The sequence below is a fragment of the Aethalodelphis obliquidens genome, unplaced genomic scaffold, assembly GCF_003676395.1.
Source record: "Aethalodelphis obliquidens isolate GAN/ISIS:26980383/991018 unplaced genomic scaffold, ASM367639v1 scaffold68, whole genome shotgun sequence".
Taxonomy (NCBI): Eukaryota; Metazoa; Chordata; class Mammalia; order Artiodactyla; family Delphinidae; genus Aethalodelphis; species Aethalodelphis obliquidens.
The window spans coordinates 8,042,737-8,058,719 of NW_020838012.1; the positions used below are offsets into that span (position 1 = coordinate 8,042,737).

General features: G+C 37.5%; 1 pseudogene; it reads right to left on the bottom strand.

Moving 5' to 3' along the window:
• Positions 1-753: 753 nt before the first annotated feature.
• LOC113611168 (FACT complex subunit SPT16 pseudogene) lies at positions 754-3,319 on the bottom strand (annotated as a pseudogene).
• Positions 3,320-15,983: the final 12,664 nt, after the last annotated feature.

Sequence of the window (15,983 nt, forward strand, 5' to 3'; positions counted from 1 at the left end):
TGTGTAAGTCTGTTTTTCTGAGGCAGTTGGAAGGATATAAGTGAAAGGAGAAAGAAGACTATATTAAGAAAGGCTGGAGAGGCACAGTGATGAAAAAGACAGGGTGCTGAGTAGTAGCTTAAGCCACAATCTGCTGTTATATTTTTGGGTGATTAACCTGTTGGTTCCAGAAATCACACGTTTTGTGACCACTATTCTACAACATTACTGAGTTTTCTAGCAGTTGGCTGGATTCTTCCAGGAACGGTTAGGTCTGCAATTGCTTTGTTAGACAAGCTGAACACAAGGCGGTCACTCAGTTCTATCAAAAATGAGGACAGCATTTCATGCAATGAATTTAGGAAAAGGGAAGAGTGAGGCAATTCTTCATGCTACTTTGGATTCATTGTAATTGGCTGTAAAAATGTCCATAGGATTTTCCCTTAGGAGCAAGATACATTATAAACTGCTTGGCACTGCTAATCTTTCTAACATATGTTTTTTAATTTCAAGGAGGAATTTACTCTTACCATTTATCTCACCTAAAAACATGCAATGTTATTACTAAAACCATACTGGTACAAAGGTTGAGATAAATCATGTGGGCCGATGGTAATTTATAAATGCTAAACTGTAATCGGGCTTAGAGTTGTACCCAACAGCCTGCTGACATTCCCACGCACGACAGGAAGGCTCAAGCAACACTTTCTCAGAGAAGCTTTCTGCTGCACAAATTGGAAGGTTCTCAGAACACAGCCAGCTTGTCTGCTCCTGATGACTTAATGAGAACTCTGAATGGAGGACCAGCCTCCATTTTCTTTGCTTTTCTTTTTTTTTTTTTTTTTAAGTTTCTATGTCATGTAAAATTTCCAGCGATTGGCTGAAGGAAGAATGCAGTTGAGGGTCAAAGTTCCGAAGTTACTTCCTCTTTTTCTTGGGAGGCACAGAGCTGTGTCTGGAACCTCGGTTAGAGCCTCGGCCTGACCCGTGCACAGATGCCTTCCTCTTCCAGCTCATACTGCGACTCTGTTCCTCTTCCTCATAGCGACTTTCACAGTCAGCCTTTTGGGCTTCTTCCTCCAGTTCACCCCAATCCTGTCCACTCTCTCCTTCACTGCCCAGTGATTCCTTGGAATAATCTGATTCTTCAGCTTCTGATGAATAATCTTCCTCACTGTCCTCCTCCTCTTTTTCATAGTCATCCTCTGAAGGATTAAAAGTCTCATCTTTGATTTAAGACTCAGAATCCCCTTCCTCAGTATCACTCCCCTCATCCTCAGGTTACAGGAAAGACCAGCCACCTTGTTTGAAGAAGCCCTCAGGGTCATCAACATTAGTCTTCATAATTGTAGTCCAGTTGAGGGACTGTACTCCTTCTGTGTACTTTAGGTCACAAGAATTCAACCATTCCTTGATGGTGTCAAGAGAGGCAACATGAATGGCATTGATGGTTGTCACTTTCTTGCTGTAGTCCTTGTAGACGATTACTGTGTTAAAGTTCTTCTGGTGAAACTGGACTCGCTCCAAGTGAATCAGCTCCACTTCATCCAACGTCACCACAAAAGGTGGCCATTCTGTAGCATTTACCAGCACAATACTAGTAGGCTGAAGGAAGCAGGTACTCCTATAGGAGCTCTGTTAAATCCCAAGTCCCCAAAAGGCACTTCAAAGTCCAGTTCCTCCTTAGTTAGAGCCTCTACTTTCTCAATGAAATTTTTAAATGCTGTTTTCAGTTTGTGCCTCATTTCTCATTCCATCTGCTCAGCATAGAGGTCATCTCAGTCATGCATATGCTGAGGTTTCCCCAAGTCTGTGGTGATCTCCAGCACCCCTTTGCTCTCCTTTCCTGGACTCCATGGTCCCTTCATTTGGTCAGATCCCCTCTGAGCAAGTCGAATAACGATGCTACATGTCCTGACCAACGTCATCCCAGTTAAGGCCTCCAAGAAATCCAAACACTAGGTGCTCTGTCAACCTTCCAACTACATTTCAGCCCACACTTGAGGTTTCTTTGCTGTAGACACAATTTCGCTGAACACAAGAGATCAGGAAAAGTGAGGGTGGTACTGAGAAGAATAACCATGGATAAAAATAACAGTATTTCAAAATGGGGTCAAATAGGAGACCAGAGAAGTGATTTCAAATGAGAAAATAATAAGGGTTATTATTGTTTGAGTCCTTAGGATGTGACAGGAACTGTACTAAACATTTTACATCTAAGGTTTCATTTAGTCTTCAAACCATCTACCTATGATGTAGGTTTTATTATTTTTCCCATCATACAACTATGGAAAGAGACCCAGAGAAGTCAAGTAACTTCAGGATTTCTGCCTAGTAAGTAAAGGAGTGGAGACGTGAATCCAGCTTGAGATGAAGTCAAAGATTTGACTTTTAACACTCTTGAGTATTGCTCTCATTAATTCTAGAATCAGCAATATTTCAATAATTATGTAAAAAATACAAGACTGTCTTAAATACTTGTATGGTATTTATTAACCCCTAATAAAAGAGACTGTTCTTTTCAAAAACCTATTGAAAAGAAACCACTGACTGCAGTCTACTCCTCATTTCTGCTGTTAACAATTTGGGGGCTCCTTAGCAGAGGGGCCACACCCCATGCTTGCTGTGCTCTGCACCTCTTTTCCAGGCACACCTGAGTCTGGAGGAGACCAGACTGCATGAGGAAACTCACAGAGTTCCCTACTTACCTCTTTTAAAGATGCATTATCTAGAAAGCAGTATTATTACACACTGCTTTGTCATAATCCATTAGGAGGCTGTGTTGCAAGGAACTTATTATTAAAATAGAGTTCAAATCCTCAGACAGGAAATTTCAAAATAAATGAGAACAGGGTTTCCCTGGTGGTGCAGTGGTTGAGAGTCCGCCTGCCGATGCAGGGGACACGGGTTCGTGCCCCGGTCCGGGAAGATCCCACATGCCGCAGAGTGGCTGGGCCCGTGAGCCATGGCCGCTGAGCCTGCGCATCCAGAGCCTGTGCTCCGCAACAGGAGAGGCCACAACAGTGAGAGGCCCGCGTACCGCAAATAGAAGTGCTAAGAACTTTATAAATATCTCATTCTATTCTCATTAAATCTCTAAGATCTGTGTTTTATTCACCCCCATTTTACAGATAAGAAAATGGTGCCTTGAAGAGGTTAAACAATTTGCCGCAGAGTCTTACAGTCATAAAGGTCAGAGCCTAGGCTGAAACCCAGAGCTATGGAGCTATAAAGTTTGATTCTTAACCTTGATCCCACACTGCCCCTCACCAGCATGCGCTGATAGGTTTTCATAAGTGGTAGAAAAGGGATACTTGATAGAGAGCCACCAATTGGACATGTCGTGAGTATGCACATGGGAATGTATGGAACATGGGAGTTATTTATTGTGTGTGCCAAAGCGATATTAAAAAAAGACTAAAATCACTGTTCTCGAGGCAAAACAGAGGACTAAGAAATATAATTTGTCATTGGTTTCATCATCTAATTCCTGGATAGCTTTGGAAAGTAATTCACCTCTGTTTCTTTAATTTACAAGTAGGGAGAATATTTGACATCTATCTTCCTCATAGGAATGTTTTAAGGAAAACTAAGATATGGAACAATCATTGTAAATATTTCTCATTTGATAGATTAATGTATCAGTGTCATGCCATGTTAAGGAGTTTCAACTTTATTCTTTAAGCAATAAGTTGCTGGGGGAGATTTCCAGGGAGAAGCATAACATGACCAAATTAGCATGATGCAGAAGGGACACTGCTGAAATACGTAGAATGGATTGAAAAAAGTAAACTTTCTTTAAGTGTGCTGATGTGACAGCAAGGTTACAAAGTAGGTCTGAAGCAGAGGAGGCTGGGTGTGGGCTGAGTGTGGAAAGATGGGAAAGAAAATGGTCATGTAAGAACACACAAGGAGAAAAGAAGCATCTAGACCTGGGAGCAAGGCAGAGGATGCTGCTTTACCTCACTGCTTTCTCACTGTTTTAGAAATATCAAAACAATGTGATTACTTTGAATTCCAACCAGGAGATTTAAGATTTGATGGCAATATAAAATGGGTGTGCACTAATACACCTCTCAGAAGCGAACAGTTAGAAAACAATTTTTTCAAGATCCTTTCTAGTTCTATGGAAAAAGGAAGTCTTTTTAATGTTTTAGCTAATATCTGGAGAGGAGCATCACTTAGGGCTGTGTACAAAGCTAAGCAACACTCTGACTACCAAGAAGATACACATGCAAAGCTTCTCAGATTATTATTTTTACCTTCTATCTCTCAGAAGAAATCAAATGAGCGTTTGAAAATTGATTACAAAATTTAGCTTTTGTGTGACCTTGACCAAGTTACTTAAATTCACTTACAGATTTCTCATTTGTGAAATTGGAATAATCATAGTAATAGTTTTAGAGGGATTTTGTGAGTATTAAATGAGTACAATCTACCTATAGTCAGGGTTCATATTTTAGTATCAATACATTTTAGCTGTATGAGTATCAATGATTTTGTGTTTGAAGGAATCGTGTGCTATGAAAGACTGTGAAGGGCAAAGGAGACAGGACTCCATACACCGTGCTTGTATTTCTTTTGATCTTCCCTAGATGATATCCACTCTTTTTTAAAAGATATAGCACATAAAATGATGCTCAACATTGCTAATCATCAGGGAAATGCAAATCAAAAACCACAATGCAATATCATCTCACACCTGTCAGAATGACTATCATCAAAAAGAACACAAATAACAAATGTTGGTGAAGTTGTAGAGTAGAGAAATGGGAATCCTTGTACACTGTTGGTGGGAATGTAAATTGGTGCAGCCATTGTGGAAAACAGTATGGAGGTTCCTCAAAAAACTAAAAATAGAACTACCATATGACCCAGCAATTCCACTCCTGGTTGTGTATGTGAAAAAAGGCAAAAACACTAATTTGAAAAGACACAGGCACCCCAGAGTTCATAGAAGCATTATTTACAATTGCCAAGATATGGAAGCAACCTAAGTGTCCATCAATGGATGAATGGATAAAGAAGATGTGGTATATATATATATATATATATATATATATATACTACTTAACCATAAAAAAATGAAACTTTGCCATTTGCAACAACATGGATGGATTTGGAGGGTATTATGCTTAATGAAATAAGTCAGACAGAAAAAGACAAATACTGTATGATATATCACTTACAGGTGGAATCTAAAAAAAATAATAAAACAAGCTAGTGTATATAACAAAAAAGAAACAGACTCACAGATATAGAGGACAAACTAGTTGTTATCAGTGGAGAGAGGAAAAGGGGGAGGGGCAAGATAGGGGTAGAGGATTAATAGGTACAAACTATTATGTATAAAATAAATAAATTACGAGGATATAGTGTACAACACAGGGAATACAGCCAATATTTTATAATAACTATAAATGGAGTATAACCTTTAAAAAATTGTAAATCACTATGTTGTACACCTGTAACATACAATATTATACATCAACTATGCTTCAATAAAAAAATTTTCTATGAGAAAAAATATTCTCTTTTCCATTTTCTGAAAGAGTTTGTGCAAAATTGGTAGTTCTTCTTTCAATATTTGATCAACTTCATCAATGAAGCTATCTGGGCTTGGAATTTTCTTTGTGGAAATAATTTTAATTATGAATCAAATTAATGTAATATATAGGGTAGACTTCCTATAGATACATAAGAAGACTAAATTAACACTGAATTATCTACTTTTATGGTTTGGATTTTAGAAAGAACTTTGAATCTCTTGAATTATAAGAATTTTTAAGAAAAAATAATTTAAAAATTAACAAATCAGTACTGTGGCTAAAACAAGATGAAATAAAGAGTGATATTTAGAAAGGGGATCCTAAATGCAGTAGAAATACTGATGCAAGAAGAGCCTTTTTTTAATGTTAAAAATGTCACTCTTGTTGCCCTTTCCACAAGAATGCTCTGTTTTATAGTGCATGCAGATTCCTTTAATCTAATTTATTTATTACAATAAAATCTCTGTCTGCTTTATTACTCCTCCTAGTAGGGTAGGAACTGAAAGTCAGATGGCTCACCCTGTGTCACGTAGTGAGTCACAAGGTCAGAACTAAGTTTGGGGGTGGGGTCACGTGATCAGGCCAGTCTCTTAGCAGTGCCTTCAGCAACTTACTCATCACTGTTCTGGGCTGCTTGCTGCTCACAGCAGCATCTTCCTCCCTCATCTGAGTTTTTCCCTGCTACCACATCTCTCACCCCTTTTCCCTGACCGCACTGTTAACTACAAAGGACAGACTCCTAGCATCTTTATGCCCTACATATTAGGCTGTGTCAAAGGACACATATAAAAACCTGATTTGAAACCTGCTGTTGAACATTTCTGTTGACAGAGCTGGATTCCTGATATGCCTGCTCTATTTACAGATAATTTCTCAGCCATCCTGGTGTTTGCATTATTGTCTCAAGTCCCAGACAGATGCATCTCTTTGTTTGACCTAAGTCCTGTGCTCCTGTACTAACTTATTAGTCCTTAAAGTGATCCCTCACCAGCGGTATCAATATCACCTGGTCACTTTTTAGAAATGTAGGTTCTCAATCCCTCCAAGGTATGGGGCCCAGCAATCCATGTTTTAAAAAGCTTTCCATGTGATCCTGACACACACAAAGGTTTGAAAACTACTGTTATACCTGCAATAGGGGAGGAGGAAGTAGAATTTGGCCTTTTTGGTTCCAGAGTGGGACCAATGCTCACATGATGGGGGATTAACAAAAAAGAAGATGTTCAGATGTTGAATAGCAAAAAAAAAGAAAAGAAAAGAAAAGAAAAGAAAAATGCCTATGTCTACTGTACATTTTTTACAACCATCAATTTCAGAAAGACTTAGAATTTACTTAATATAAAAAAATAGCTTTGGTGGTATAGTGGTAAGCATTGCTGCCTTCCAAAAAAAAAATACTAGAACAATTCGAGCTCAATTACACATGGCCCTGATTCACTACATTCCCTATTCTGCTACCTCTGCTTTCAACAGTAAATACCTGATGTCCATTTCGATTTCAACAGAAAATATTTGATGCAAGATGAACATGATCTCACATCTTAGGTATGAAAGTAGCTTTGATTATTGGATTGTTTTAATATCACCTATTGTTTGAAGCTTTGTCTACAGCTCAGATGAATATGAGGTGCTGCCTTTCCTGACAGCTATTTCTGCAGAGTTTATAGGATTAACCAAATAAATACTTGATTTTGATTCAGCTAACTGACATCCCCAAATATCCATTGGTTGGTGCTATTTGACCTCAGTAATCTCCAAACCAAAATGATATTATGTACACAACTCTATTTATTTTGGTGTGCAATAAATCATCTTTCTACTTGAAAATAGTAGCGCTATTATTGGTTTTGTTAGGTAATATTTATTGATTGCTTGCTACCTACTAGGCAGTACTTTGACTTTACACATATTCAGTCATTTATTATCACAACCCCACCACATACGTACTAGTTTATCCCCACTTTCATTAAAGCAATTGAGAAAAAGTGAGATTAAATAATTTCAACACATATGAGATATCACCTCACACCCGTCAGAATGGACAGCATCAAAAAATCTACAAACAATAAATGCTGAAGAGGGTGTGGAGAAAAGGGAACCATCTTGCACTGTTGGTGGGAATGTAAATTGATACAGCCACTATGGAGAACAGTATGGAGCTTCCTTAAAAAAACTAAAAATAGAGCTACCACATGACCCAGCAATCCCACTACTGGGCATATACCCTGAGAAAATCATAATTCAAAAAGAGACATATACCACAATGTTCATTGCAGCACTATTTACAATAGCCAGGACATGGAAGCAACCTAAATGTCCATCGACAGGTGAATGGATAAAGATGTGCTACATATATATAATGGAAATATTACTCAGCCATAAAAAAGAATGAAATTTTTTTAAAAAAAGGAATGAAATTGAGTTATTTGTAGTGAGGTGTATGGATATAGAATCCGTCATACAGAGTGAAGTAACTCTGAAAGAGAAAAACAAATACCGTATGCTAACGCATATATATGGAATTTTAAAAATCGGTACTGATGAACCTAGTGGCGGGGCAGAAATAAAAATGAAGACGTAGAGAACAGACTTGAGGGGGAAGGGGAAGCTGGGATGAAGTGAGAGAGTAGCATTGACGTATATACACTACCAAATGTAAAATGGATGGCTAGTGGGAAGCTGCTGCATAGCACAGGGAGATAAGCTCGGTGCTTTGTGACGACCTAGAGGGATGGGATAGGGAGGGTGGGAGGAAAGCTCAAGAGGGAGGGGATATGGGGATATATGTATACATATAGCTGATTCACTTTGTTGTACAGCAAAAACTAACACAACATTGTAAAGCATTTATACTCCAATAAAGATGTGGGAAAAAAATAATAATTTCAACAAAGTCACACAGCTAATAAGTGGTGGAGCTGGGATTTTATTCTAGGCAGTTGACTTCACACTAGGCATACAACCATAAGATAACCACTGTCCCAGTGTTTCTGGGACTGAGGGGTTTCCTGGGATGCAGGACTTTCAGTGCTAAAACTGGGATAACCCCAGGCAAACCAGGATGGTTGGTCATACTGCAACTATTATGCTGCAAGATGTATTTATGTCCTTTTTCCCCCCTTGAGTGGCATGTGAAATATATCAAGCTAATGGCTGACTTCCATAGTTCCAGGAAACAGTAGACCCACATGTCTGTACAGGGGTACAAGGCTCTTAGGTGTCTCTACTCCATTTCCATCATTCCATTCCAGAGTGTCCATTACTCAAGGTCATCACTTAATGTCCCCTTTCAGGAGACAGGATCCAATCTAAAGAGCTTTGCTGTTCCAGAGATGTCCCTGGATTTCCCCAAATATTCCACTAAAAACTAGGGTAAGAGATTCTAAGAATTTGCTTCAATATAAATTGCCCAATTGTTTTTCTTTAAAAGAACATAAAACTCTTTGATAAAAACTCCAGCTCATTAGTTTCAAGTTTGTAATAAGGAATTATAAAGGGTCAACCCCACAAGGAATTGGAGGGGGAACAAGGAAAGGAAGATAGAAGAGCTAGAACATTTAGCGGGGATTTAATTTACTTCGTAGTTTAAGACTGAGAAAGATAGCACAACAAAATGTTCCTCAAACACACACAAAATTTCACAGTTACATGGAAGGGAGTACATGAAGTCAACAGGAGGACCCACCTGCAGACTAGTGTCAATAATTCTCACCTCCAAACCTCAGGAAGGATCAACTCTCAGCCTCCTAATGTGAAACTGTGGGAAATTCCTTCATGATAGTGAACCCTCTATTAACTGAGCTATCTATAATAGTTAGATACGTAAATACTGATATTTAAAAGAAAGGATTCTTAACTAATTTATTCTGTCCCCATTCCTATCCCCACAGACAATCTCTTTAATTGTTTACCTGTTTCTTGTAGTAGTTATGTCTTTAAATGGTTATTATCTCTAGATAAAAGCCTCACACAGCTAGTTCTAGATTTTCCAGTTTTTCATATTATCTATTGACATCCTTCTCTATCTGTTGAGTTATGTTGTTTTGGTTACTAAGAAGAAGAGAGGACCTGAGAGGTCCTTGGATCACACCTTGAGAACTGCTACTCTAGTTCTTGGATAATTCCTCCTTTCAATTTTACTATCCTCTCTTTCTGGAATTTCATAGTTATATGTTGGATCTAATATATTGATATTCCATAACTCTGAATTTTTCCCCTCTATCTTACAACTCTTAATCCTTTTGTATTACTTTCTAGAATATTTTTGCAATTTAAATTTCTACTGATTTTTGTGTGGGTGGAAAGAATGTCAAAGAGGTCTTTCTGTTTTCTGATTGTTACTTAGTATATTCTTTCCTTCCTTCTTTCTTTCCTTCCATCCTTCCTTCCTTCCTTCCTGCCTCTCTCTCTCTTATTCTTTCTTTCCTTCATCATAACAACTGATGGAAAATTTTGGTGAGACTTTCTAAAGATACCAATGGGAGTTAAATTTTTTTTTTCTATTCCCTGTTTTTTATTTTTTTTTCCAGTTTTCTCAATGGTCATTTTTAAGAATGAGGCAACAGAAAGCTGATTGAGAGGCCTGGGTATGTGGGTGGGACTTGTCAGTTAACTCTGAGATGACTGGACAAGAGTCAGTCATCTCACTGGAGACACCTAAATGCCTGAATGGAGTGGACATTGATATCTTTATAGAAAAGCCTTTTATTTCTGGCTTGTGGTGGAAGAAATGAACATAGTATATCCAAATCCTGAGACAGTCCAGAGATCTTTGGGGATGATCATCAACCTTTTGACTGTATTTTTTCCTGAGTCTATGCTACACAGTGCTGCCTCTCTCCTACTTCATCAGTTTCCTTTTCTCCATCTGTTTCCTAATTCCTGGAAATCTGTCTACATCTCATGTTGACAGGTATTCTTCCTCCATCATTTTTACTGTAAATGCAGTATGTTTATTCTGTTATATTTAAGCAGAGCCATGATCTATTTTAGCTTTATATTTACAATTGCTGGTGATAATGTTCTGCGTTTACTTATTTTCAAAGCACCTTCACATTTGTTATGTTATTTTATCCCTATAATGCTCTCCAGGGGAAGTTAGAACAGTAGGTATTTTCATGTCTGGTCTCCGGATGATAAAATCAAATGCAAGCTAAGTTAAGCAACTCATTCAAAAATATTCAAGGAATCAAAGACAAAATTAAAAGTAGGACCTGGGTCTTCTAATTTCTAGTTTGTTTTCCAGTAAGCCAAGCTGCCTTTTGCAAGGACAGCTCAATTTAAATTCTGGCCATGCCATTTGCTTGTAATTAGATTATTGTAGGATAATAATCACCCTACTTATGTATTCGTCACAGAATTGCTATGATTGATAAAATGAGACAATATTTGTGAAATTGTCTTTCTTATAAACTATATAGTTTAATACGCATATTAAGTATAAATTTCCTACATAATAAAGTAACTTGCGTATACTTTAAACTTTTTTTCTTTTCAAATTAGACTCGTGGAAAAGATATTATATTCATATAATTCCAAAATCAAAAGAGTAAAAAAGAACAAAACAGGAAAAGAATTGCTTCCACAGCTGCCTCAATTCGTGTTCTTATCTCCTAGGAATGTGTACGAGTAATTATTTCCACGTAGCCCTATGTTGTCAAGTTTCTGGATATTTGCCCTTCTAAAAGAGGTGAAAAACAATAATCATGGCTGCTCTGGTTACCTATTGGCTGTATTTCAAAAATCATGCTAAGTCAGCCCTTAATGGTTTAAAACAAGATAATCATTTAATTTAATCACAAATCTTCAATTTCAGCAGAACATAGTGAGGACAGCTCATCTCTGCTCCATGCAGTGTTAGCTAGGACTGCTCAACTGAAGCTGGAGGGTCTCCTTCCAAGATGGCATACTCTCATGGCTGGCAAGCTGGTACTGGCTGTTGGTTCCTGTCCACATGGGCATCTCTACTGGAGGCTTGTGCTTCCTCACAGTATGGTGATTGGGTTCTAAGAGAAAGAGACAGTACGTCCAGTGTCTAGAAGCTCTGGCCCAGAAACTGGCACTGAAACACCTCTGCTGTATTCTGTTTGTCAGAACATTACAGACCCCAGATATAAGGGAAAGTGACACCACCTGATGGGAGGAATGCCAAATAATTCTGGGGCCATGTTTTGAGACCACAAGTATGTTAATGTTTGAATTAGTATTTATTATGAGTGCAGATGAACAGCTTTTTACAAATCTAGAGTTTGTTTATATTGCCTTTGCTTTACTGTCTATTCATATCCTTTTATTATTTTTTCCCTATTTGTTTAGTAGACATTTTCTTATTTATTTCAAAGACAGTTTTATATGAGGAAGGTGAGTCTTTCCTTTGTGATATGAGTCACAGATAATTTTCCCACTTTTTCACTTGTCTTTTTAATTTGCTTATAATATTTTTACCACATGAGTTAGTTTTTTTAATATAGTTGAATTTTACAGTCTTTTGTTTTATGGCTTATAGATTTGAGTCTATAATTTAAAAAACTTCCTCCTTTATAGGAGTTTACTTGTATTTTTATATTATATTTTTATTGTTTTATTTTTTACATTTAAAACATTGATTCATTCAGAGTTATTTATCAGGATATATGCATGAGGTATGTTCATTTTTCAAAATGAACTTGAGAATCACCTCTACTAGATATAATCCCTCGATCTAAAAACAAAAAAGAACAGGGCTTCCCTGGTAGCGCAGTGGTTGAGAGTCCGCCTGCCGATGCAGGGGACACGGGTTAGTGCCCCGGTCCGGGAAGATCCCACATGTCGCGGAGCAGCTGGGCCCGTGAGCCATGGCCGCTGAGCCTGCGCGTCCGGAGCCTGTGCTCCGCAACGGGAGAGGCCACAACAGTGAGAGGCCCGCGTACCGCAAAAAAAACCCCAACAAACAAACAAACAAAGAACAATAACAAAATCAACGGTAAACAGTTGGCATTTTTATTGGGATCATGTTAAATTAACAAATTGACTTAGAGAGAATTGACGTTTATACAATGAATGTGCCTATCAAAGAACATGGTACATTTTCTCATTTCTTCAAGTATTATTTTGTGCCTTCAGAAGTGTTCAAAACTGTTTTCTCGTATAGGTTTTTCATATTAGTTTTAAATGTTTCCTTATTTATTATATTTATTGATACTACAAATGGAATTTGTTCTTCTATGTCCTATTGCCATATGCATAAAGCCCATTGATTTACCATTATTAAATTTGTACATCATTATATTAATAAATTTCTTTATTGTTTGAAGTAATTTTAGTTTAATTATCTTGCAGTTTTTAAGAATGAAATAATATTTTCAGTTACGATCATTTTAACTTTTCCTGTTAACTTCTGAAACTCTAATATCTTTTTCTTTTCCTAAATGCATTTGTTAATATCTTAGTCCAATTTAAATTGAAATGTGACAGTAGACATTGTTTAATGTTTTCTGGATATCAACAGAATATTTCTCAATTGTTCCCATAAAACATGCTGGCTCAGTGTTTTGTTTTTGTTTTAGCATTGCTGATGATGGTCATATGCATTTTCTTCTTGGTTCTATAATATGACGATACAGGTCATAATATTAACTTAACTTACATTTCTAGAATAAAGTCACTTGGTAATGATCTACTATTTTTTAAGGAACTACTGAGGTTTTCTTTTATTGAAGAATAGTTGATTTACAATATTACATTAGTTTCAAGTATACAACATAGTGATTCAATATTTATATAGATTACACTCTAAAGTTATCAGAAAATAATGGGTATATTTCCCTGTGCTGCCCAATTTTTCCTTGTTGCTTATTTATTTTATGCATAATACTTTGTATATCTTAATAATATACCCCAATCTTGACCCTCCTCCCTTCCCTCTCCCCACTGGTAACCACTGGTTTGTTCTCTACATCTGTAAGTCTGTTTCTGTTTTGTTATATACATTCATTTGTTTTATTTTTAAGATTCCACATATAAGTGATAACACAGATTATTTGTCTTTCTTTGCCTGTCTTGTTTCACTAAGCATTCTACCCTCTAGATCCATCCATGTTGTTGCAAATGGCATTATTTCATTCATTTTTATGGCTGAGTAATATTTCATTGTATATATAAAGAGAGCATATCTTTATTCATCTGCTAATGGACACTTAGGTTGCTTCCACATCTTGGTTATTGTACATAATGCTGCTAAGAACATTGGAGTGCATGTATATTTTAGAATTACTGGTTTCATTTTCTTCAGCTATATCCCCAGAAGTGAAATTGCTGGTAGTTCTATTTTTAGTGTTTTGTGGAACCACCTTACTGTTTTCCATAGTGGCTGCACTAATTTACATTCCCACCAACAGTGTACAAGTGTTCCCTTTTCTCCACATCCTTGCCAACATTTGTTATTTGTAGACATTCACACATTCTGGCAGGTGTGAAGTGATATCTCATTGTGGTTTTGATTTGCAGTTCTCTGATCATTAGTGATATTGAGCATTTTTTCATGTGCTTGTTGGTCATCAGTACATCTTCTTTGGAAAAATTTCTATTCAGGTCTTCTGTCCATTTTTAAATTGAGTTGTTTGGTTTTTTTGGTATTGAGTTATATGAGCTGTTTATATATTTTGGATATTAATCTCTTATTGGTCATATCGTTTGCAAATATTTTCTCCCATTCAGTATGTTGTCTTTACATTTTGTCAATGGTTTCCTTTGCTTTTCAAAGCTTTTAAGTTTAATGAGGTCCCAACCAAAAAAAGTATTGCCATGATTTATGTCAAAGACTGTTCTGCCTCTGTTCTCTTCTAAGAGTTTTATGGTTTCCAGTCCTACATTTAGATCTTTAATACATTTTGAGTTTATTTTTGTATATGATGTGAGAAAATATTCTAATCTCATTATTTTACATGTAGCTGTCCAGTTTTCCCAGCACCACTTATTGAAGAGACTATCTTTTCTCCATTGTATATTCTTGTCACTTTTGCCACATATTAATTAAACATAAGTGTGTGGCTGTATTTCTGAGTTCTCCATTCTGTTGCATTAATCTATGTGTCTGTTTCTGTTCCAGTATTATGCTGTTTTAATTTTTGTAGCTTTGTGGTATAGTTTGAAGTCAGGGAGCATGATACCTCCAGCTTTGTTCTTTCTTCTCAAGATTGCCTCGGCAATTTGGGGTCTTTTATGGTTGCATATAAATTTTAGGGTTATTTGTTCTAGTTCTGTGAAAAATGTCATATTTAATAGGGGTTGCAAACAATCTGTAGATCCTTTGGGCAGAATTTTAACAATACTAATTCTTCCAATCCAAGAACAAAGGATATCTTAGTTTGCATCACAGGGGATCTCTCATTGAGACACACGAGCTCAGTAGTTGCAGAGCACAGGCTTAGTTCCTCCACGGCATGTGGGATCTTAGTTCCCCAACCAGGGACCGAACCTGCACCCTCTGCATTGGAGGGTGGATTCTTTACCATTGGACCACCAGTGGAGTCCCTATCTTTCAATTTTTAAATCACCTTCAGTTTCCTTCATCAGTGCTTTATGATTTTCAGAATATTGATTTTTCACCTCCTTGGGTAAAATTTTTGCTAGGTATTTTATTCTATTTGATGTGATTTTAAACAGGATTGTTTTCTTGCTTTCTCTTTCTGATATTTTATTGTTAGTGTAAAGAAATGCAACAGATTTCTATGTATTAATCTTATATCACAAAACTTGGCTGAATTCATTTATTAGTCCTAATAGTTTTGGGTGGAGATTTTAGGGTTTTCTATGTATTGTATTATATCATACAATATACTTCCTTCCAATTTTACTTCTTCCTTTTCCATTTGGATGCCTTTTATTTATTTTTCTTGTCTGATTGCTGTGCTAGGCTTCACCTCTGCTCAATGGCCATCACACCATATCCAGGGTGAGAGTGGGTCCCAAGTTGCTGGAGTAGAAGCCCTGACTGTTGGGTTTGAGCTGGCTCTGTTCCCTTTAAGTGTGTGCTCTCCCCTCTCCCAGAACTGGCATCTTCAACCCAGAGGGGAGTAGTGCTGGAGCAAGAGGGGCTGGTGCAAGTGCTCAGCATGGATCTGGGCATGGACAGTGGCTGCCCTGGTCACATTCAGTGACCTGGATGGCTTCTGATGTGCTGCTGCCTGTTTAAGCACTAGTAGTGACTGTCCCCCGCCCTGCTCAGATGCTACTCCAGGTCTGAGTTGCCTTTATCCCTCACAGCTGAGCTCTCCCCTCAGCCACTGCCACTCTTGTCCTGGTCATATTGTAGAGCTGTGTCATGAAACAGGCGGGGCCAGAGAAGATGCTTAGCTCAGGCAGGCGCATTCTCCAGAGAGGCTGCGGGAAACCTGCAGTTTCAATCTGCCCCCCTACCCTGTTAAAGGAATAAGCAAACATGTGCGTGCTTCTCATGAGTGGGGTACAGGCTTCCCT